Source organism: Pelodiscus sinensis, chromosome 6, assembly GCF_052426305.1.
Source record: "Pelodiscus sinensis isolate ZL-2025 chromosome 6, ASM5242630v1, whole genome shotgun sequence".
Lineage (NCBI taxonomy): Eukaryota > Metazoa > Chordata > Testudines > Trionychidae > Pelodiscus > Pelodiscus sinensis.
The window spans coordinates 62,560,786-62,584,195 of NC_143057.1; the positions used below are offsets into that span (position 1 = coordinate 62,560,786).

The 23,410-nt window shown below is 46.0% G+C and overlaps 1 long non-coding RNA gene across 1 annotated transcript; it reads right to left on the reverse strand.

The window, feature by feature from the left end:
- Positions 1-532: 532 nt before the first annotated feature.
- LOC142829887 (uncharacterized) lies at positions 533-21,463 on the reverse strand. The gene is made up of 3 exons (XR_016349798.1): positions 21,400-21,463; positions 1,770-1,874; positions 533-1,412 (listed from the first exon to the last, which is right to left on the reverse strand). It is a non-coding gene; the product is annotated as an uncharacterized LOC142829887 (long non-coding RNA).
- Positions 21,464-23,410: the final 1,947 nt, after the last annotated feature.

Consider the following 23,410-nt stretch of genomic DNA (forward strand, 5'->3'; position numbering starts at 1 on the left):
CTCAGGCTAACACGTGCATGCTAGCACCAAAAACAGGAGTGTTGTGGTGTTGTTTTGGTGATGGGACTCTACTCAGGTGGCAAGCTCGAACCATGGCTTCTATATTGCTGCTTTTAGGCATTAGTTCAAACAGATCTAGCACATTTATGTCCACCTGAGCAGGGAATTACATCTTCCAGCTGCTATATAGGCAGACCTTTAGGAAAATATTTGACCATTTTTCTTAATTTGTTCCACTGTTGTAGCTTCCCAGCAATAGAAGCATTAATGTCAATATGCTGTGGGCAGTTGATCCACCATGTGGCATAACCCTGCTCAGAGCACAGGGGCAGATATAGGGCAGAGCGAATGGGGCGGCCGCCCCATGCCCCGCGCTTCAAAAAGTCCCACGCATGCGCCGTAGCGCCGCTGCGCATGCGCATGGCGTCACTGCGCATGCACCGTGGCAAAGGGGGGCCCCCGCAGAATTACGCTGCACGGGGCCCCGCAAAACTGTCATCTGCCCCTGTCAGAGCACATCTGCGGAGTGGGCAAGAACACAGCAATTGTCTTCACTTTTGTCTTCTCTAGCACTTCCACAAGTAGCTACCATTGCTAGAGCTTCCCTAGTGGTAGCTGTAGGAACTTTTAGGAGAAAATGTTAGTGTAGATAAAGCCTAGAAACCAAGTATCAGGGACTTGATACAACATGGTCAATTAAAGTCCTATAGCTTTTTTATTATACACTAGTTTCCAGTTTGAGATTTTGGAATTACAGATAAAGAAAGATGTCTCATTAAGGTGTCTGCAGTGAAGGATGGTCTTGTGTTCTTAAATATTCTTGAAACCATGAACTTAAACACTGGTATTTCTAAACTTGACTCTGTAATTTGACCCTTAGTCCCCAAACAGTAAAAATAACCAGACTAGATTTTTTTTCCTTACAGTTTTCCTGGTTGCAGTGTTTTATAGCAGCATTGGATCCAGAATATTAGAAAGACAGTGAGTGAGGCAGTATCTTTTATTAGACTAACTTCTGTTGGTGAAAGAAGCTTTCAAGCGACACAGAAGTTTGCTGGTAGCTATTTTGGTGCAGTGGATGCAACAAATTTATGCTTGTCATGAGCAGAATCCACACAGTAGCCATGTGGTCAGCTGGAAGCGCCTGAAGACAATTTATTCTTTGTGAAATATTCAATATTTTCAAAAGTCATTCCAAGTTCTCAGAGTTCTTGCCAAAGTTGCCCTAGAGGCTGTACTCAATAGCTAGGTACACAACTGCAAATAATTCTGTACATAACTGATTTTACAATTAAAAAACAATTAGCAGTCCTGTAGCACCTTCGAGACTAACATTATATTTAGCTTTCATACGTAAAACCTGCTTTTTCAGATGTTCGTTTGATGTGAGGAGATTGGAGCTCTGCAATATCCTATAACATAACATGAAGCCGTTCAATCTGGTTCTCCCAGAATTCTAACAAAATTCAAAGCCTACCCAGTGACAAATGCATACAATAAAACACAAGGTAACAGCTGTATTAATTGCATCATTAGAACAAACTATCATTGGCTAAGCAATGACATTATTACCTACCAGGTTCCAGAAGGCAGTAAACCTTTGTCATTAATCACATGCATTTCAAAAAGTAAGAACCCTGCTTAATGCTTTTCATTGCTTCTTTTGTATAACAGACTCATTTTTGTTTGCGTGATTGAACAATTAATTGAATAGTATATTTAAAATTTTCATATACACTCACAATCAGTATGTACTAGACATTACTCACCATCAGTGTCTTCAAATACAGAAGACTTCAAGATAAGGTCAAAACAATTCTCTATGAGTTTGAGAGTCTGCTTTTATAGGCCATCACCATGAAGAACTTCTGAGCCTGGATAAGAAAACAACAATGTTATGCTGCTCCTGTTCTTAGCCCCTTCATTCTCTCCTGGGGGTTGATGACAATTATGCAATAAAAGTTTAACAATAACTGTGTTAACACAGCAAGAACGCAGTCAATTTATTTTGCTGGGTCCTGTTGCTCTACCAGAAAACAGCCTCTGGTTGTAGATTACCCAGCCTCGTCACGTAGCCAAGAATGCTACTAAAACTCAAAATAAAATAAAAATAAATCCTTGTTCCACAGCTCCCTCCAGCACAACTTGCCATCGGATACTACTTTCCTTCATTCTCCTTTGCAGGTAAGCAATTATTCCAAATCCTCGCGCGCCCCCTACCCCCGGCTTTATTTAGAAGTACCATACAGTACACCCCTCTGATGGAAAAGTAAAAGATCCCTGTAAAATGATTCATGTCACATTGAATGCTAGAAAGTTGTTCCTTCCAGAAAAGGACCACACAACTAAATAGCTAATTAAGCTCCTACTTTACTAATGTTTTGATGTTATGTTTATTTCTGACAGCTGTTCTGCATCATCTAAGCCAAGCTACGTGGGGGGGAAGCAGCACTACATTTCAGATGACAGATTACTGTGAACCCTATAGCTCAGTGGTGAGTAACCTGCAGTCCATGAGCTGCATGCTGCCCACTGGGGTTCCATTTGCAGCCTGCAAACCCTGTTTGTCCCCCTTCCTCCTGTGCCTCTTGCGGACTGGAGCTCTGCACTTCCTACTCCTCCCACTCTCTCCCAGCAGTTTCGGAGCACCATTAGCCTGCCAAGTTGTACTCCATCCCCATCTTTCCCCTCCTTTCTAGAGATTGAATGCCATGAATCAGCTGTTTTAGGAGGGAGAAGGGAGGAACTGCAGTTGTCCAGTGTGCAAGAGGCATGGGGGCAGAACTGGGTGTGTGTGTGAACCACAAGTGGAACCCCAGTGTATCACAGATTGCCCATCACTGTGGCCCACTAAGACAAAGGAGGGCCACTCATGCAGCCCTCTCACTGGTCTTGGTTGCCTATCGCTGCTATAGCTTGATTGCAAGGCGCAAAGAAGACATAGCTTAGCAATGCAAGCTTACAGCTACAGGCTAGGATTCTCAACACTGGTGATCTGGAGAGCCTCAGATTTTGGGATATCCAACTTAACACACATTGAAGGGGCTTGTTTTTCAGTCTCTCATGCTGAGCACCTCAAAACCTGAAGATTGCCAGTAGCTTCTTAAGTTGGGTCATAGAAACCAATCACAGAAACAAAACAAAACACAATTAACCTGTCAGTTATCTGCTTGTAACTCTATGTGGGTATGTCACTACTGCAAAGTTAATTCGAAATGAACTTTAATAGCATCTATACATGGAAACCGCTGTTTCAGAATTAATTCGAAATAGCGGAGCGCTTAATTCAAGTTTGGTAAATCTCATTCTATGAGGAGTAATGCCAAATTCGAAATAGCTATTTCGAATTAAGTGCTGTGTAGACACTTAATTCTAAATAGGGGGCCTCCAGCCCTTTCCAGGGAGTCCTGGTGGCCACTCTGGGCACAACCAGGAAAACTCCTCTCCTCTCCCCTAGCCTCAGAGCCATTGAAGGGGAAGACGCTGGCCAGACTGCACATGCCAGATCCAGGCCTGCCAGCAGTCTCTGCCTCCAACCCAGGGTCCCCACAATGAGCCAGGCAGCCAGTGCCAGCCAGCCGTCCCCCGCCCAGTCCCCCAACACCCAGGAGCCAGCCAGGGATCATAGATGCCGTGCTCCCTCCTGGACTTATGAGGAGATCATGGACCTCATTGAGGTTTGGGAGCAGGCCCTCAATATCCATGATCTCTGCACTAGACGGAGGAACACGGCCGTCTATGGCTGCATAGCTGCCACCATGGCCCAGAAAGGCCACAGGCGCACCCAGGAGCAGGTGCGCCTGAAAATTAAAGAGCTGTGGCAGGGGTACACCAGGGCCGCTCAGGTCAGCTCCTCAGCAGGGGCAGAAATCTGCTCCTACTTCGAGGCCCTGGACTGCATCCTGGGGGGCAGGACGGTCCGAGCCACCCCAGGGGGCAGTGAGCCAGGACCAGGGGGCCCTGACCGGGGCACAGAGCAGGAGCTGCCACACCGCCAGAACCCCTGAGCAGTCCCACCTGCAGAGTCAGCAGGGTCATTCGAGGAGGCCACACCATGTAAGTGCTGTCACTGTCCTCCTACCTGGGGGGGGGGGGGGCCAGGGAGGGAGACCAGGGACTGTGCACATGGGCCTTGCTTACCATGGATCACACAGCAACCTGTGCACGGGTGAGCAAGTGCCATCCTGGGCAGGTGGCTCCAGTTGCCCGTCACACAGGGGTCTTAGCCTGATCTCTTCACACACGCATGTGTGAAGAGACCTGACATGCTCCTGACCCCGGGGCGGGACACAGCAGGACGCCCTCCCTCTACAAGCCCTCTCTAACATCTCCCCCTCACCTCACCCACACTATACACACCACAGGGGCATGGGTGCGGTCTTGGGGCAGCTCCCACTCCTGGGGATAGCCAGACATTCCGACCATGGCCTCTGAGCAAGCACAGAGACTCTGAGTGCTGGGCATGTTCATCCTCACCTCAGAGAGGGGGGCTGGGCTTCAGCTACTGTGTCCCCAGGGAGAACTGACCACTTCTCTTCTTTCTCCACAGCCGCACCAGCTGCACGTGCAGGGTGCACCATCCCGCCCGGGACATCCTCCCGCACCCAAGGGCTCCACAGGACCACTGCAACATGGCAGGGGTCCCTAGAGCAGCACCTGGGGGCCCTGCGAGCCCTGACCCACATCATGGAGCAGCGGGCACAGGAAGAACGGGAGTTCCGGAGGGAGCTGCTTGCCCAGGGTCGTGCCATCTGTAGACCCTGGTGCAGAGCATCCTTCCTTGTGCCACTCCAGTGCCTGCTGTCTCCCCAAGGCCCCTGCACCCGCCATGCTGGGAGATGTGGCCCGAGGAGACCCCAACACCGAGCGCTGAGTTTCCCCTCCCCCTTCCAGCTCCCTCCTCCCAGTTTTCCCCCTCCCCTCTTCCACCCTCTTTCCTCCCATCTCCCACCTCCTTTCCCCAAAGGTTCATCCCCCCCCACCATTTTGTTAAATAAACTGAGTTTCTATTTTTGAAAAAAAGTATTTTATTTTGACATCAGGAAGGGGGGGCTAGGAAGAGTAAGTGGAAGGATCTGAGGGAGGAATGGGGCACAAGCCCCCAGTGGGGCAGACCAGGGAGACTGTTAGTGCTCCTCGGGGTGGAAGCTCTCCCGCAGGGCCCCCTGAATACTGACAGCCTCCCGATAGACCTCCTGGATGGCAGCCTGCAGCAAGTGCAGCCTGGCTGATAGCAACGCATCCACAAGATGCACCAGAGTGCCCAGGGGCAGCTCTGGCTCCCTGTGGAAGAGTTCTGTGGTGTCCTAAGTGAGGGCAAGCAGAGCACGCAGAGACACAAATGCTTTGCTGTCCCTCATTGAAGTAGACAAGAAAGCAGGGAAACCTGAGAACTATCTGTCCAGGGTGGGGGTAGGGTCCCTTTAAGCACAGACCTCAGATAGCCTCAGGCAGCAGCCCTACACATTAAGTCCTGACCTGGTGCCCTCTTGGAACTGGTTCTGGACAGTCTTAACTCTGATTCAGAGTCCACTCAGTGTGGACGCGCTATTTCGAAATAGCAAAATGCTAATTCAAACTGCATTTTGTGTGTAGATGTGTTAATTCGAATTATCTTAATTCGAATTAACTATTTCGAATTAAGATCATTTGAAATAGCGCTGTAGTACAGACATACCCAGACTTAAAGTCTTTCTGCAGCATGTGTTTAGCTTAGTTAAAAGGCTTAAGAAAGAAATTTTTCACCATAAAAGCAATTTCTTCAAAGAAATGGTATAGCAGCTGATCTCTTAAAATTCACTTCTCCTTAGATGTGGTTGCAGGTGTCTCCGCAAAGAATCAAAAAGTAGAAAAAAAATGCTTTGAAAATCTCTGACGCTCAGAGTTTCAAAGATTCATAGCAAAAGTCCAAAGCTATGAAACTAATCACTACCAGAGCTCATCTTGGGCTTAAGTCTGAATTTAAGATTTTTTGAGAGGGAGAAAAGGAGCCTTCTTCCATTGTTGTGTTTGTAAACGTGAAAACACAGATGTACTGTACACCTAATCAGAAAGGGAAATAGCTATAAAATGTTCCAAGAAAATGGTACATTAAATGCAGCATACAGAAAACCTGTTTCCAAGTCTAATCAAGCACAAGGTAATTGTCAAACTGCAGGAAAATGTGTCTCATTCCAACCACTCCTCCCCTCAAGCTCCAAATAGATAGTTATAAGAGTACAGGCAGTCCCCGGGTTACGTACAAGATAGGGACTGTAGTTTTGTTCTTAAGTTGAATCTGTATGTAAGTCGGAACTGGCGTCAGTCGCTGCTGAAACTGATCAGTTTCAACCGCGGCTGAATCTGGACGTCAGTTCTGACTTACATTCAGATTCAACTTAAGAAACCCAGGCATCCCCAAGTCAGCTGCTGCTGAAACTGATCAGCAGCTGATTCCAGGAAGCCTGGGGCAGAGCAACTCTGCCTCGGGCTTCCTGTAGTCAGCCGCTGGTCAGTTTCAGCAGCGGCTGACTTGGGGATGCCTGGGGCAAAGCAGCTGGGGTGCTGCTGGGTTGCTCCAGTAGCGCGGCTCCTCGGCGCTACTGGAGCAACCCAGCAGCACCCCAGTTGCTCTGCCCCAGGCATCCTGATTCAGCCGCTACTGAAACTGACCAGCAGCGGCTGAATCAGGACGCCTGGGGCAGAGCAGCTGGGGTGCTGCCAGGTTGGTCCGGAGCGGCGCTGCGGGACCAACCCGGCAGCCCCCAGTTGCTCTACCCCAGGGGTAGGCAAGAAAAGCCTGGTCTGCTGGGGGGGGCACTAGCTGCACCCCCCCGCCCAGCAGACCAGGGGGACAGGAGCAAAGCCGCGGAGCATGCCCGCAGCGGGACAGCCCGGGCGCGCCTGGGCTGTCCCGCTGTGGGCGAGCTCCAAGGCTTTGCTCCTGTCCCCCTGGTCTGCTGGGGGGGTCCAGCAAAGCCGCTGGACCCCCCCAGCAGACCAGGGACACCAGAGCAAAGCCGCCGCCTGGGCGGCTTTGCTCATTTGCCCGGGAGCAAAGCCGCCCAGGCGGCGGCTTTGCTCGGGTGTCCCTGGTCTGCTGGGGGGGGTCCAGCAGCTTTTCTGGACCCCCCCAGCAGACCAGGGGGACAGGAGCAAAGCCGCCCAGGCGGCGGGAGTCCCGCTGCCTGGGCGGCTTTGCTCCGGGGCAAATGAGCAAAGCTGCCCAGGCAGCGGGACTCCCGCCGCCTGGGCGGCTTTGCTCGGGTGTCCCTGGTCTGCTGGGGGGGGGGGTCCAGTGGCTTTGCTGGACCCCCCAGCAGACCAGGGAGACCGGGAGAAGCTTCTCGCCCCAGAGGACACGGTTGGCGACCCGCCGCCCGTGAGCTCCGGGGCGAGAAAAGCCCCGTTCGTAAGTGCGGATCCGACATAAGTCGGATTCGCGTAAGTCGGGGACTGTCTGTACTCCTAAATGGCCTAAATACACACAAGCCATGCTAAACAAGGTACAAATCCCACTATCAATCCTTTATGCCAAAAATGTACCGACTAGCTTAAGAACAAATGCTAGAAAGCTTCCTTTGTAATTACATTTTCCTAAGGCAACGTTTTAATAACTATTTGTAGTCTAATTTATTCCAATCAACCTAACATCACTAGCATTATTATATACCATTGAAACAGCATAGCCAAATCTGATTTCCATTTGAAACAGCAATGCAAATTTAGGAATAATCCTGCTACAAAGGATCAAAGCTCTACATGAAGTCAGAAAATGACCAAGTTAGTGGGCACAGAGTGCACAACAGTCAATTAATAATTCAGGGTTAATGTGATAGGTCTAATACTCTCAGAGATTGCTACTGGGGTCAGCAAGTCATTGGTCATCCCTCAACATATCATCATGATTATTCTAGTCCTCAGCTCTTCCCTCCAGTGAGCAAGGATTGTTTTCCCAAGTGGTCATTTTTTGGGTATGGAATACAAAATACTCTTCATCCAATCAAGTTAACCATTAAAAAAAAGTCTGTTACACAGTTACTACCCTTCAACTGGCCTTCAGCCAAACTATTCTAACTATCAAATCTGCACTGCAACCAAAGAGATACTACAAATTACCCAGGTTTTCACATATTAAAGTGTTATTGTTTTAAAATTGCTTATGGGAATGCTCAGGATACACTATACCTGCATCACTATACCCGCATCCTGCTTCAAAGACCTTTTAAAACTTCAATTCAAAGAGAATCCTCTGAACTGTCATTCATGCTTAAATTTGACACTTTACACTCAAATTTGAATAAAGACGCTAATTATCTTACCCATTAAAAAGTTAGCTTCCCCAATTATCACCTCTAATATCATTAGCTCACAGACATTTACCTCTCCCCTTCCATTCCCCTTCTGTTTTGAAATTTGATTTGTCCTTTTCATATGTGTTCATTTTTTTTATTTGTATCCTTTGGTATATATGGTTGTGACAATTTTCTTCCACTATTTGATCTGAGGAAGTGGGTCTGGGCCATGAAAGCTCATCACCTAATAAACCATCTTGTTAGTCTTTAAAGTGCTACACCGTCCTGTTTTTTGTTTCAGGATACACTAGGCACTTCCTAAATAGGCAAAGGAATGGTCCAAGCCCTGAGGAATTTAAAGATGAAGTAGAGATAGACACATTGTCAGAGAACAACAAAGAGGAGAGAGGGATACAACCCACACTTTGGGGCTTTTAAAATTAATGTACCTCATAATTAGACTTGCTGTAAATAGAAAACTTCTCAAAAAGATTTTATATAGAACACAGCAAAACAAAAAGACAACAAAAAAGTAAAATTCCTCATTGTACTTATGATTTTTAGGATAGGAAAGACAGAAAATATATCCCATAATCATAGCACATTCAGACACCATTAACCGCACACAGGGGCAGCCTGAGGTGGACTGCGGCAGCTGGGGCCCCAGGTGGAACGCACGATTGGTACCCCTGCCTGCACGGCCATAATGGCACCGTCAATTGGGTGACATCATCATCGGGTGCCCCCTTGAAGGTGACACCCTAAGCAATGGCCAAGTCAGCCTATACTCGCGGGCCGCCCCGACCGCAGGTATATGTAGGTTGCTGATTATGTGGACGAATATGTATCTGAGAGCTTGCCAGGCCAACCTTTCTTTCCCACAGAGAAGTTCCTTCCCTCACTAAATGCAGCAGAATAGATCTTATTCCAGATACTCCTGTTTAGTTCAGGGTGCAGCCCTGGGGGTCAATTAGTGCCCAAAGAAAATACTGATAGCTATATTTGCATTGCAGTAGCACCTAGAAACCCCAGCCTCATTGTATAGACATAAGACAAAGACAGGCCTTTCCCAGAAAGATTAAAAGCATTAGCAAAGAGAGATAAGATGGATAGTTGATTCAGTAAAAGACATTACCCAGGAGTGGCCCTAGACGAGCTGCTGGCAACTGGCGCCCTAGGCAAAACACGTGATTGGCGCGCGATCGGCTCCCCCGCCTCCAAAACCCTCAATGGCCGTTTATCTGGGCGCTCTAGGGGACCTCCTAGTTCACCTGTATTGACGGGCTGCCACTGACATTACCCCACCCATTTTGCCTTTCTAACATCCTAGTACCAACATAGCTGCAGCTCCACAGTATATTGCAAATGGAACAAGTCAGTGGTTGAGAGAGAAGTGTAGCTCATCTGCCTCATTTTACAGATCCCACAGCACCCAGCTGGAAAACTCCTACCATACATTTTTTTAACTAATATGAGCAAGGGTGGCAGAAGGAATACCAGCAAGAAAGTAGAATGATAACCCAGGAGTGAGGTGGGATCAAGGAGTGTAAAAAGGCTGGGTAACCAGCTGTCCTTCTCCCCAGCTCTGAAAGGATCCACTGCAGAGTCTTTCCATGGAGTTTATGTCCCATTATAGGTAACACTAACAAAAAAAATTCCTCAACCCACCCTGGGCTACAGCTCCTCATGTTTTACCTTATGGAGGCACTTCCTACTGCTTGCCACTCTGTGCTACCAACTCAGCAGATATCTAGTCTTTCCTCTTGTATGTTCAGGTGCTTCCTTTTAAAACCTAATTGCGGTCAGCAGACCTGGCATAAGCTGCATGCACTGGTTCTGCTCCCTTTTAAAGGGCCATTGCCAGATTGTTGCACTTAGCTACTAATCTGCTTTTTAAGATCAGTGTTTTCCAAGTTCTGATGCACTGCATTATACATAAGAACCTGGGAATAATCCTACACTCGCAGAAGGTTCCTTACTGTCTTTTCTAACTCTAGTTTCAATGGATTATGCAAGTATATTTTTGGAACTCCATTCAACAAAAATATTGTTCTCCTCTTATCCTTTGGCAAGAAGTTACGACAAAGTTGTGTTTTGAATTTTCAGAATGTTATTACTGGAAATTGATTGACTGATTTTGGGCGAGGCCAAAACAGAGATTTGTGGCCAATGGGAGCAGCAAGGGAAAAGCCTCCAGGCAAGCACTTGGATGGGCTAACGTTCCCACGGCTGGGGGATGGAAAGGGGAGCAGCAGCATGCAGAGCCACTTCTGCCTTCCCCCCGCCAGACAGAGCCCATGGACTGGATCTGGCCTATGGCTTGCCTAGCTCTGGCCCTTGAGGCTTTGGGATTGCACCCTGCAGTGGGGAGTCAGTGCTGATTCTCCAGCCATACAGGGGTCCAAACCATGGGACACCTGGATTAAGGAGGTGCATGTGTACCAAATTCCACATTAGTGGAATGAATCAGAATGGATCAAGGCCTGAACTCATAAAAATGTTGGGCTCCAGAAAACAACCAGATTACCTCAACCCACTTTCCAAGATTCCACCCCATCCAATCCTAACTTCTCATATCCTCTTCAGTTACCACTGTCTCCTCATCCTTAGGCACAAGTCCCCAGCCACAAATCACATTTCCTTTGTTGTTGCCTCCTCCAACAATTCTTCCCTAAAGTCTTTGTTTCCTCAGTGCTGGTGCTCGGCTGTCTACATACATCACATCCACCACTCCTTTAAATTGCTCATATACCACAGGCTGACAAAACAAGGGAGCCGGAGAATCAGCTGCACGGTAGTACCAGCCCATGAACTTTCTGCTCCTTAATGAGTGGCAGCCTGCAAATTTCTTACAGATCCTCAAGATTTGTGACAAATCAACAGTTAGCATCAGAAGTACATTGGCCAGATTTTAAGAGGCTCTTGCTAGACCATGAAAGGCAGAGCCTCCCCCACCCATATGCAATAGCATGAAGCCTTTCACAGTAAGGCTACATCTACACTGCAGGCTTTTTGCACAAGAATGGCTGTTCTTGCACAAAAACTTGCGGCGCATCTACACTGCATGCGTGTTCTTGCGCAAGTAAATTTACAGCAAAGTGTCAGAACAGAGAGCTTCTTGTGCAAGAGTTATTCCTCGCCCCATTAGCAAAAAGCCCTCTTGAGCAAGACCTCTTGCGCAAAAAGGCAGTGTGGACAGGCAACATCAGAGCTTTCTTGCACAAGAGAGCATTCACACTGCCATGGATGCTCTTGCACAAAAGCACATCTCTTGCACAAAAGCACATGGAAGTGTGGACATGCTCTTGCATAAAACCTTTTGCACAAAACAGTTCTTGCGCAAGAACCCTGCAGTGTAGATGTAGCCTAACAGTCTACATGAGCTCTAAGGGGATGCAGAGTTTGTAAGTTCCTCCTTCCCACCAGATTGCTGAGGAGTGGTAGGGTAGTGGTCTTGCCATCCCCCACAACTCATGAAGTAAGGGCAAAGTGGCAGGGAAGCAATGTATTCTATTCTAGTGATGGAAGCAGAAAGCGTGTACCCTGGAAGCTCCAAGAGATATGTGCCTCAGTCAGCCACAGTCTTCTGGCAGGACTCAGTACCATCTCCTGTGCAAAGCTGTGGCATAAATGATTTGATTAGCAAAAGGTAGGAGAGAGGCAGCAAGACCTACATAGAATGGTTGAATATGCCCAGCTCACTTAATCTAGAGGACAAGGGGACTGAAGTAAGGCAGAATTATGTACAAAGGGATGATATAAAAAGGACATGGATTATTTTTTCTCAGCCAATGAGGAAAAAGAAGCAGCAATGGATTGAACCTCCAGCTGAAAATAATTAATTAGGAAATCCTGACAGGTCTTATAAAGGAAGTTGAGGAATCACCATCACAAAAGATATTCAAGGCCTACATCAAATAACGATGGATAAGTTTAGTAACAACTAAAGCAAACCTGCAACAGTGCAGGGTGATGAGTAAATATTGCATTCAGGGGGTATGTCTACACTACAGCACTAATTCGAGCTAACTTAATTCGAATTAGTTAATTTGAACTAAGCTAATTGGAACTAGTGCATCTAGACCTAAAACCTAGTTCGAATTAGTGTTTTGCTAATTCAAACAAGCATGTCCACATTGGACCCTGAACCAAAGTTAAGGCTGGCCGGAAGCAGTGCCAGCAGGGCATCAGGTTAGGACTTAGAGTGTGGAGCTGCTGCCTCAGGCTAGCCGAGGGCTATGCTTAAAGGGATCCGACCCCCACCCTGGACAGACGGTTCTCAGGGTTCCCCGCTTGCCTGTCTACCTCGATGAGGGACAGCAAAGCAGTCCTGTCTTGGAGTGCCCTGAGTGCCCACACTCCACACATCACAGCACTTGGCCATCAGCCCGGCTGCACTTGCACTGCCATCCGGGGGGGGGGTGTCAATCGGGGGGCTGCAGGAAAGCTTCCACCCCGAGGAGCCCGCAGAGCCACCCCAGTCTTCCCCATCAGGGGCTCGTACCCCATTCCTCCCTCACCTCCTTCCACTTACCCCTCCCTAATCCCCCTTCCTGATGTAAAAAATAAAGGACACGTGTGTTCAAAAATAGAAATTATCTTTATTTAACAAAACAAGGGAGGGGTGGGGGATTAACCTCTGGGGAGACTGGGAAAAGGAGGTGGGAGAGGGAAAGAGAGGGTGGGAAAGAGGAGGGGGAAACCTGAGAGGAGGGAGCTGGAAGGGGGAAGCCAGAGGAAGAAGGAAGAGGGGAAGTATAAAACTATGGTATGCCCACATCTTCAGTACTGTGTACAGATGTGATCTCCTCACCCCAGAAAAGATATTTTGGCCTTGGAAAGGGTTCCAAAAAGGGCAACTAAAGTGATCAAGGGTTTGGAACAGGTCCCATATGAGGAGAGACTAAAGTGAGTGGGACTTTTCAGTTTGGAAAAGAGGAGACTGAGGGGGGATATGATAGAGGTCTATAAAATCATGAGTGGTGTGGAGAGGGTGCATAAAGAAAAGTTCTTCATTAGTTCCCATAATAGAAGGACTAGAGGACACCAAGTGAAATGAATGGGTAGCAGGCTTCAGACTAATAAAAGAAAGTTCTTCTTCACAAAGCAAATAATCAACCTGTGGAACTCCTTGCCACAGGAGGCTGTGAAGGCTAGAACTAGAACAGAGTTTAAAGAGAAGTTAGATAAAGTCATGGAGATTGGGTCCATGGAGTGGTATTAGCCAGGGGGTAGGAACGGTGTCCCTGGCCTCTGTTTGTGGAAGGCTGGAGATGGATGGCACGAGACAAATGGCTTGGTCATTGTCTTCGGTCCATCCCCTCCGGAGTAGCTGGTGTTGGCCGCTGTCGGCAGACAGGCCACTGGGCTAGATGGACCTTTGGTCTGACCCAGTACGGCTGTTCTTATGTTCTAAGCTCAGGACTCAGGGTTGGAGGTCTCACTGGACCACTTTGATTTTCACGCAAATCTGCTCCTGGGTTCGCATGTGGCCTTTGGTGGCCAGGCTGGCAGCTATCCTGCCCTAGATGGCCACTTTCCTGTGCCTAGTGTGGAGGTCGTGGACGTTGGAGGCCTCCCCCCAACCCTGGATGAGGTCCATGATCTCCGTACTAGACCAGGCGGGTGCCCGCTTCTTGCGGCCCTGGGCAGGCTCCTGGGAGCCACCAGCCTGGTCCCGGGAAGAGGCGGAGGGCTGGGTAGCAGCGGGTGGCTGGCTCGTGCTGAGCCAGGTGCAGGGTCTGCTGGCTGGGTGCTGGCAGGCTTGCATCTGGCATGGGCACCGTAGCCAGACTGTGCCCCTTTAAGAGCTCCGGGGCCGGGAGGGGGGCAGACGAGTTTCCCTGGTTTGGCCCAGAGTGGCCACCAGGGCAAGCTGGGAGGGGCTAGCCTCCCACTAGTTCGAATTAAATGGCTACACAGCCCTTAATTTGAACTACTTAATTCGAACTAGGCAATAGTCCTCATAGAATAAGGTTTACCTAGTTCGAATTAAGCGCTCCGCTAGTTCAAATTAAGTTTGAACTAGCGGTTTGCATGTGTAGCGCCTATTAAAGTTAATTCGAACTAACGGCTGTTAGTTTGAATTAATTTTGTAGTGTAGACATACCCAGGGTGCCTTCCAGATGAAGTTATTCTATAATGATCAAAATCTGGGATAAATGGTTTCATTGTAGTCTGTTACTTCTGGAATGACCTGTTACATTTGACATACTTGACTATAAGGTTACTGTTGAGCCTGTATTTAAGACCTTATAAGAATACACAAGAACGTACTAAATGTCTGCAATCCTCTCTCAGGGCATGATTACACAAGGAAGTTATTTATTTCAAAATAATAACTCCCAAAATAACTATTTTGAAATAGCATGTCATCACTACGGGGATGACTTGAAATTAGTCCAAGGCAGGCTCCCTTAGGATGCATCTACACTGCACCATTATTTCGAGATAACCAGCGTAATCTCAAACAACAATGCGAGCATCTACACAGCCATTCTGTTATTTCAAAATAATTTTGAAATAGCGGACGGCTTATTCCAAAATCTGTAAACCTCATTCTATGAGGAATAACGCCTATTCCAAAATAGCTATTTCAAAATAAGGTGTGTATACGCTCCACTGCTGCTATTTCAAAATAGTCCTTCACCAGGGCCATTCTAAATTATTCCACCCCAGTGCCTTCTGGGGCTCTAAATTGAGACAGCACATCTATATTAGGGAAGCCTGCATCAGACTAATTGAGGCTTCCCTGCAGTATAGTCGTGTTATTTTGAAATAAGCTATTTTGGAACTATTATTCTGGAATCGTTTATTTTGAAATAAGCATGTAGTGTAGGCAAACCCTTAATGTGGACGTGATACCTCAACTTAGAGCTCCAGGGAGTCACACTACCGCTATTTCAAAAAAAGCATTATTCCACATGGAGAGGAGGAGTTATTTTGAAAAAAAACAAAAAAACAAAAACTGGTTTGGTAGTGTGGATACTCCACTTGTTATTTTGAAATAAGGGGACCTAGTGTAGACCAGGGCTCAATGACTGAACCCAGAAGGTTGCAGCGGATCAGTCAGCCTCCCACTGTGCTTTCACCTATGGTATCTGAATGGTCCATTCTTTCCCCCTCTCTTATGCAACAGCTATATAACAGCACTGAGAGAAGTAATTAAATCATGGATTCAAATGCCAGCACAACAAAATACTATATATTTCCTTCACATTTGATAGAGAAAACACCCTCTGGCAGCCATCCTAGTTAAGTGAAAGGGTGAAAGTTACTGACTAAAATGAACCTTTGAACTCAAGCAAAGGTAAAGAGGTGATTTTGTTATGGTCCGCAAGTAGCTATATGGAAATGGCTCTTTAATATAGCACGTGCAGGCATAACAAGATCCAGTAGGTCAGGCATGTCCAAAGTCCGGCCCGCGGGCCAATTGCGGCCCGTGTTCCGGTTTAATACGGCCCCACAGGTAATTTGGCAATATCTATCTTTTATGGCCCCCAACGAATCCATATGTATTGAGATGAATACATTGTAAAATCTCAGTTAATGTCAGTTGGTCTAAATCAGTTATAAATATATTTGGACACAACATGTATACTTGGTGTTATGTTCCTGTTCATATTTTTTGAACTTAAAAGTTGACAGACAACCTTTATTACCAATAATATGTAATGTACTTTACAATGTTCCTGACATATATTTCAGCTTCCTGGATTTTTTTTTCATCTGGCCTTCAGATATGAAAGGCAGAGTGATTTAACACCTGTTTAGATTTGTCATCCATGTGACGAAATGAAAAGTATGCCGTTTGCAATAAACTTTGCATAAAATAGTTAATTTGCATTTAATTTTAATGGTTCAAAGAATGTCAGGCAAAATGGTCGGCCCTCGCGCATGTTCACTTCATCAAATCTGGCCCTCTTTGAAAAAAGTTTGGACACCCCTGCAGTAGGTAGTAGTTGTAGCTGGACCGATTCAGATTTTAAATAATGTGAACATTCTTAAGTGAGGGCAGTAAACCATTTATAACAAATTCCCAAGGATAGGACATCTTATCCACCATAGGTAGTCTATAAATCTGGTTTGAATGCCTTGCTAAGAGATATATATTTAGCTCAAACTGAAGTTATGGACTCGATGCAAAAATTAATGGGGAAAAATTCTATAGCTTGAATTATTCATGGGGTTGAACTAAGGATGTTAGGCCTGGTTTATAGATGGGGCTAAGCTGACCTAAGTTACACAACTCCAGCTGTGTGAATTATGTATCTTGACTCAACGTTGTTTAGGTTGACTCATTGCAGTGTGTACACTGTGCTGGGTTGATGGGAGTACCTCATCCATCAGCTTACCTTACACTTCTCATTCAGGTGGAATACCAGAGCGTATGAGTGAATGATCTGCAGTTGAGTTAGTGGGTCTTCACTAGACCTACTACATTGACTCCCAGTGAATCAATTGTCACACTGATACCCACTAAGTGTAGACATACTCATAATGGCTTTTTATATCCTTAATCATTATCTATGTCTCTTGGCAGACAAGAGTGACAGTCCACAGTTGTGGAACTCTACTGGAGAGATCAGGATAGCTATGAACCTCACTGCTTTAAAATGTTATGTGATTAAAAAAATGACCATATAGATCATTGTTTCTACCACTGTTATAAAACTGCAACAAAAACTTGCACAAAGGTTATCAAGTAAGGTGTATTTGGAAAGGTAATGTTTTGCTGAATATGATTATGCTATTTGTATGCAAGTACCATTTTTGTATTTGAAGTTATAACTATTGGCTCAACACCTATGTTTAAAAAATGTTGGGTGTTGTGGTAATGCCCACAAGATATTTACCCAGCACATCCTGAAGAGCTGTTTAAGCTAAATGGTGCATCAAAATAACACTTAATTATCAATGGAAGACCCCTTCTACACTGAATGGAATTTTCTGTGAATGTTTCATCTAAAATATAGGTAATGGCCTAGTGTAAGCCACCTTGCTCAGTCCTGGGCTCCAGACCTGTGCTCAGGGCTCATAAACAAATGCTCAGTGGTCCCCTTCAAGCTCTGGCCCTGAGTACAGAGTGGGGCGGTCACACAAAACACAGCCCAGTCTTTATGTGGGGCCTGGCCCTAGGGCAGGCAGGCCGACAAATCCTCACGGGTACCCAGTTCACCCAGGCCCAGTCGCTGGTGCAGGGCGGGCAAAGCAAACACAGTTTAGCAGTCAGTCTCAATAGGCTCAGGCCCTGATGCAGAGCAGGACAGGTAAACAAACACAGTCTCAGGAAGGCTCAGACCCTGGTACTGGGCAGGGCAGGCAAACACCTATAGGTCCCAAGGGATGTAGGCCAAGGCTTGGTGCAGGGCAGGGCAGTCTGACAAAAAGAAGTTCACAGTATAAGTAGGCCCAGACCCTGGTGCAGGCCAGGGCAGGCAAACAGACAGTAGTCACTGGCAAGAGAGAGGGAGAGATTGTCACCTGGCATGTGGGGCAGCAGGGGGAACACAGGCCCTCCCTGCTCCACCGTGTCCTGGCCAGGGCCCTAGCAGTGGCAGCTCAGGCTGCCACTGGGGTCTCGGAGGATCCAACCCACAACACACAATACACTCTAAAATACTATAAGGGAGCCAACGACTTCAGGCTGACTTCTGGGCCACTTCCTAACTCCCCCTCACTATCTACCTGGTGGCTGCAGGTTCTCAGGCTTGTCGATTTCTGATCTCTTTGGCAGAGTAATAAAGGTCTCCTCTTCGGCGTAGTGACTTGGCGGTCCAGGCCAGTCTTCAGTGGCCTTCTGGCTCAGGGCAGGCTTCTGCTTCCTTTGGCAGCTGGGACCCTAGTGAATTACTGGGCTGGGCTTTTATACCATTCGCCCCACCCCTTGGCTCCTGGGGAGTTAAAGGGGCAGGCCCATCCAGGCTTAAAGAGGGGTTCTTCCTCCTCTGGGCCAGTGAGCGGCCACCCCTGCTCACTACACCTCTACTGTGAGGGACTAAGCAAAATCAGGCATGGACATGTAACTTTCCCATGTGACTCCAAATACTATCTTGTTTCTGTAGCTTGTCATAGTGAGATGAATGGGTTTCCCTCCACATGGGAGAAGCTAAAATAAATTCTGAAAACATCTTAATTTTGCCTCTTTCCTCTCAGACCTCAGGACCAAAGACTATTGGGGGCATGTTAGCCAAGGGATTGAAAACCTTCCAATGATTTGGAAGCAAGCAGAGACTTGACTTAACCAAGCAGTTTATTCTATCACTGATACAAGCCTGAAGCAAATATCTTTGGACTGGAAGAAAACAGCTTCTCTGACTTATTGTTAGCCAGTATGTCAAAAGAATTTACTTTTGTTGCAGGTTTGAGATATCTTATGGGAGAATAAGCACCAGATTTGGTGTGTGTCTGCACTATTTCTCAGCAGTTCGTCCTGTATTTGCTATTCTCTGTTGTAACCCATGAAGGCACAGTTACACCATCTTTACAATCTAGCCTTTCCTTAGCATAGTTCACACTTTCTGCTCTCCAGCCTAGGACAAGAGGAGAGAGAGAATCCATGGCAACAAAAAACCCGTTACTTTCCTTATAAGGCACTCTGGTACCATGGTGCTGAACACAGTACAAAAAACCAGGATTGACAGAAAGAAGACTCTTTGGCAATTTAGTATCTATCATTCTGACATTTGAAGGACATATTTACATAGAACTTAGGTGATAGGCTCTGCTTTTGATTCACCTGTACTACAACATGTCACTTAAGACTGGTGCCTCTGGGACAAGATGCAACAGAACTGTCATCTGCTCAAGAGTTTATTAATAACTCTGTCTTTCTCTTATATTATGGATTAGAGAAGAACAATCCAGTGTCACTTGTCTTCTTGTGGCTAGAATAGAATCAAAATCTTCCAACAAGCCTTGAAGGTGTTAAACTTTCCAAGTTTTCACAACGGAATTATTTGTATACCACTCCAAATGTCAAAGGGATAAAATACTGTTTCAATAATTTAATGTACACTAAAATCAGTTTAACAGCTTACATCTTTCTTAAAGTGTGAATTACAAATTCTTTTCCTGTTTCTTTTTAAACGGTGAGATTTTGAGCAGCAGGTAGCGTAACTCCCACAGGGTATGTCTACACTACCCTCCTAATTCGAACTAGAAGGGTAATGTAGGCATACCGCACTTGCAAATGAAGCCCGGGATTTGAATTTCCCGGGCTTCATTTGCATAAGCCGGGCGCTGCCATTTTTAAATCCTGGCTGGTTCGAACGGACTAGGTAGTTCGTTACTCCTCGTGTAGCCGCGCGGCACAGGGTTGGAACCAGCTGGGATTTAAAAATGGTGGTGCCTGGCTTATGCAAATGAAGCCCGGGAAATTCAAATCCCGGGCTTCATTTGCAAGTGCGGTATGCCTACATTACCCCACTAGTTCGAACTAGCGGGGTAGTGTAGACATACCCACAGAGACCTTCTTTCCTCTGGGGTAATTTGAAAAATGATGCAAATTCCTAGCTGCTCAGCTACTAGGCCTATGAAAAGCACATCTGTTGTATTGTGCATTTCTGTGCCTTGGAATTCAAACTTCTGCAACAATAACACCAAGAAGAAAATATCTCTCTATGCTTTGAGTTCACCATAGGTGAATCATCTGTGGAAAATTCAGAATCTCACCTCTTATCCTCAGTACTCTCCTCCTGGAATTTGCCAGCTTCAGTAAGGGAATTCTGGTCTGTACCATGAGAGCATCCTATCTTACGGACTACAACAACAATGGCTACCATAGCCCTTTGACCCACTTCCCAGCAAACTTAGAATCAGGACTATAAACTCCTACTAAGGACAGTCAGGAGGCTTCCATTTAGGGTGATATGGACAAACAATTTGCTGAGCCATTGAAGAGTCAATATTGCTCAACACCCTCAATGGGAGGCTAGAACCTCACTCAGGGTGCATCTAGATACCGATACTATTTCGGAATACTTCCGGTATCCCCAAATAGCACTTTCTGCACCCGTTATTTTGAAATAGCTTTCAAAATAATGGGCCTGTTATTCCGATGTCCCTGTAAACCTTGTTCCACAAGGATTAAGGGATGTTTCAGAATAGCTCTCTGTTTTGAAATTTAGCACTGTGCAGACACTGCCACATTTCAAATTTCAAAATTAACTTGAAATAAGCTACATAATTTGCATAGCTCAAATTAAGTAGCTTATTTCGAACAAAGGGTGCAGTGTAGACGCACCCTCAGAGACAAAGAGATCAGGTTTAGTTTCAGCTGAGAGAGAAGCAGAACAAGTCAGGGACTCTTTGATTAACTCCCCTCTCCACAGAGAGAGTCTTTGTACCGTTGTGGGATCTAGTGCATGGTGCGCTCTGCAGAAAGCAGCATCCAGAGAGGCAAAGTGCAGACCTGGTGCCAGCTACTGAGAGGCACCAAAGACCTCTGCAAGACTCTGGACCAGGAAGCCAGGAGAGGATCCTGTTCAACCCTGAACAAAGACACAGTAAGAAGGCCCTTTGTTTGTTTAAATAGGCCAACATTAAGAGCACTGGTCACTGGCTTCATCCTTACTGTGCCACCTGCTGGGAAAGGTGCCAGAGAGATATCTTTGAGGGCTTGGAAAGAGCTGGGAAACTGGTGGATTTGTTAACGTTTAGTATTTATTATTCATTTATCATGTAACCCTTTAATTCCCCACATCCTATTTTCCTATTCCCAATAAAATCTCCTTTGTTATATTGTTGGTTTGGGGTATGACATTTCTGTCCCGTGGTTTGTGTTGCTATATTTCATTGTTTAATGTGTGCTAAACTGTGTACTCCATATCAGCAGGGCATTATTCATTTTTCCTAGGGGACTTGTATCCCAAGTACAGTGAGAAGTCCCCTTGTGTGAAGGCACCAAAAATCTCTCTCTCTCTCACACACACACACACACACACACACACACACACACACACACACACACACACACACACCTCAACAACCCAGGACCCAACCCATGCAAGGGGCAAAGAGAAGCCACTCCAAATAAGTACGAGGGAGGAAGCATGAGCCATACCTCAAGGTAGGGGCTACTCCTCCATTTCTGGATCAAAAACTAACCAATGTATTTGAGACCAACCTGCTTCTTCTTCACATGTTTTAGATCTTGTTCTTCAGCAACCTCCGTTCCCCTAAAAAAAATCTGGAAATGTTGAGAGAAGACTTTGTAAGTGAACTTTGTGTTATCCAAATACCCTTGCCCCACCCATCCTCTGAGGCCTCACTCCCTTCACTCCAAACCCCTCCCTCCATCACTCACTCTCTCCCACCCTCACTCCTCTCTCATTTTCACTAGCTGGGGAGGAAAGAGGAAGATCCCTTTTCTATTGGATGTCCAGTTAAAAACAGTTCCCCTGCCACCGAATATTTAAAAGTTATTCACTTCTAGTATCATGAGATAGTTGCAGAAGGTTTCTTGGGGCACACCATCTAGTTAGTGTTTTAAAGTTATTTGGCCTGGTGGCAATGGTGGCTTTTCCAAGTTCATAAAACTTGTAAGTTTCTTGTATCTTATTGCTGTCTTTCACTATTATCGTAAGTTTCTGTTTGCCATTGCCTTTGCCAGTGAAATGATCAAAGGCATCCTCATCTTCCCTGTGCGGATACAGCCAGTAGAGTCTTTAGGTTTCAGCATACAAAGCAGGCTTTTCCTGTGGATCAAGACAGAGTGTTTCGGAGCTATAACTCCACAAAAAAGAGTGTAGCAATAGACCACGGCAAAACTCTGGCCTGCAGACTGCTGTTTGGTCATCTCTGCCTTAGAGGATGCCGTTGTGTTCTCAGTAATACCCAAACACATTATTTGCGTCTTTGGCAACCAAAAACTGGGCAGGAAATGTAATCAAAACAGTGTAACCGTATGCAGACAAAACAACTCTGTCTATGCACCCAATTCCCAGCACAGATGGGAAATAAGCCCCAGACCACATCAGATACCAAAATTTTAAAGGAAATAGTACATATATTGATGTGATTTTGATACAGAGAGAAAGAGAAAAACAGGTATTGAAGGTTGAATATTTGACGGGAGTTAGAACTCACAGGAATTCAACCTTGTATCTTCAGGAAACAGCAAGCAATTAGTTAGATTCTGACAGCAAAATTTGGCACTTGTTTTGTTGATATTTCACAAAGCCGACCAATGCATTTAAATTGCTGAAGGACATCACGTTTACATTGTAATGGCTTCCCCAAGCATTGTTAGACATTTTACACTTGTATTACTCAAACACACTAAACGTATTTGCAGTTGGTTTCTTTCTACAGGAGGTTGTTAAGGAAACTGTACAAAGAATCTCATTTCAGACCTATGAAGTGAGCTGCTGTGAGCATGGATCAGGAATACATTCATAGTGGCCACTATTGCCTTTAACTTAAATTAACTTTTCCCATTGTAATCATAGAAATTAAACTCTTCATTATTTCACTGTATCCAACACTGAGCTAGGACTACACAAATTGCCTCTGGTTAAAAGGAAGATCTGAAAAGTAAAAAGATAATTATGTACCCCTTTATAAAGTAATGCTCACACCAGAACCTATTTGCACCTTTCTGCTACAAGCAGATCAGTTAGCTTAATGAAATGAATGAAAAATACAAACTGCTTCTCCTTAGATTATCCTAGATATTTACAGGCTTTTTTCACCACAGAGGTAGGAAGAGTTTTTTGCAGTTGACCCCTGTGAATGGTAATAGGGGATGTAGGTGTGGTTAATTCCCTATAGCTCAGACAGAAAAGAGTACTCAGGCTTTATAACTTTGAAATATGTGTCGCTACAAGTGTGTACTGAACTCTCCTTTAACATATGTGCAATCTCCCAGCAGAAAAACAGTATGTTGTGTGATCCTTTGGACCACCAGGGGACGCCAGAGAAGAGGACCATATGCAAGGCAGTGCTCTGGCACAAGGTGGTGAGACGCACTACTTTACAGATCCTAACTAGGATATTTCATACTGGACTTGAGCAATGACATTTTATTTATTTGCTGGAACTACTGAACATGCTGATATTGAAAGTCTTTTCCAGGGGAGCATATGGGAACCTTCAGCCTCCCAGGGCTCCATGTCTGTGGTTCTTCCTCTATGCCT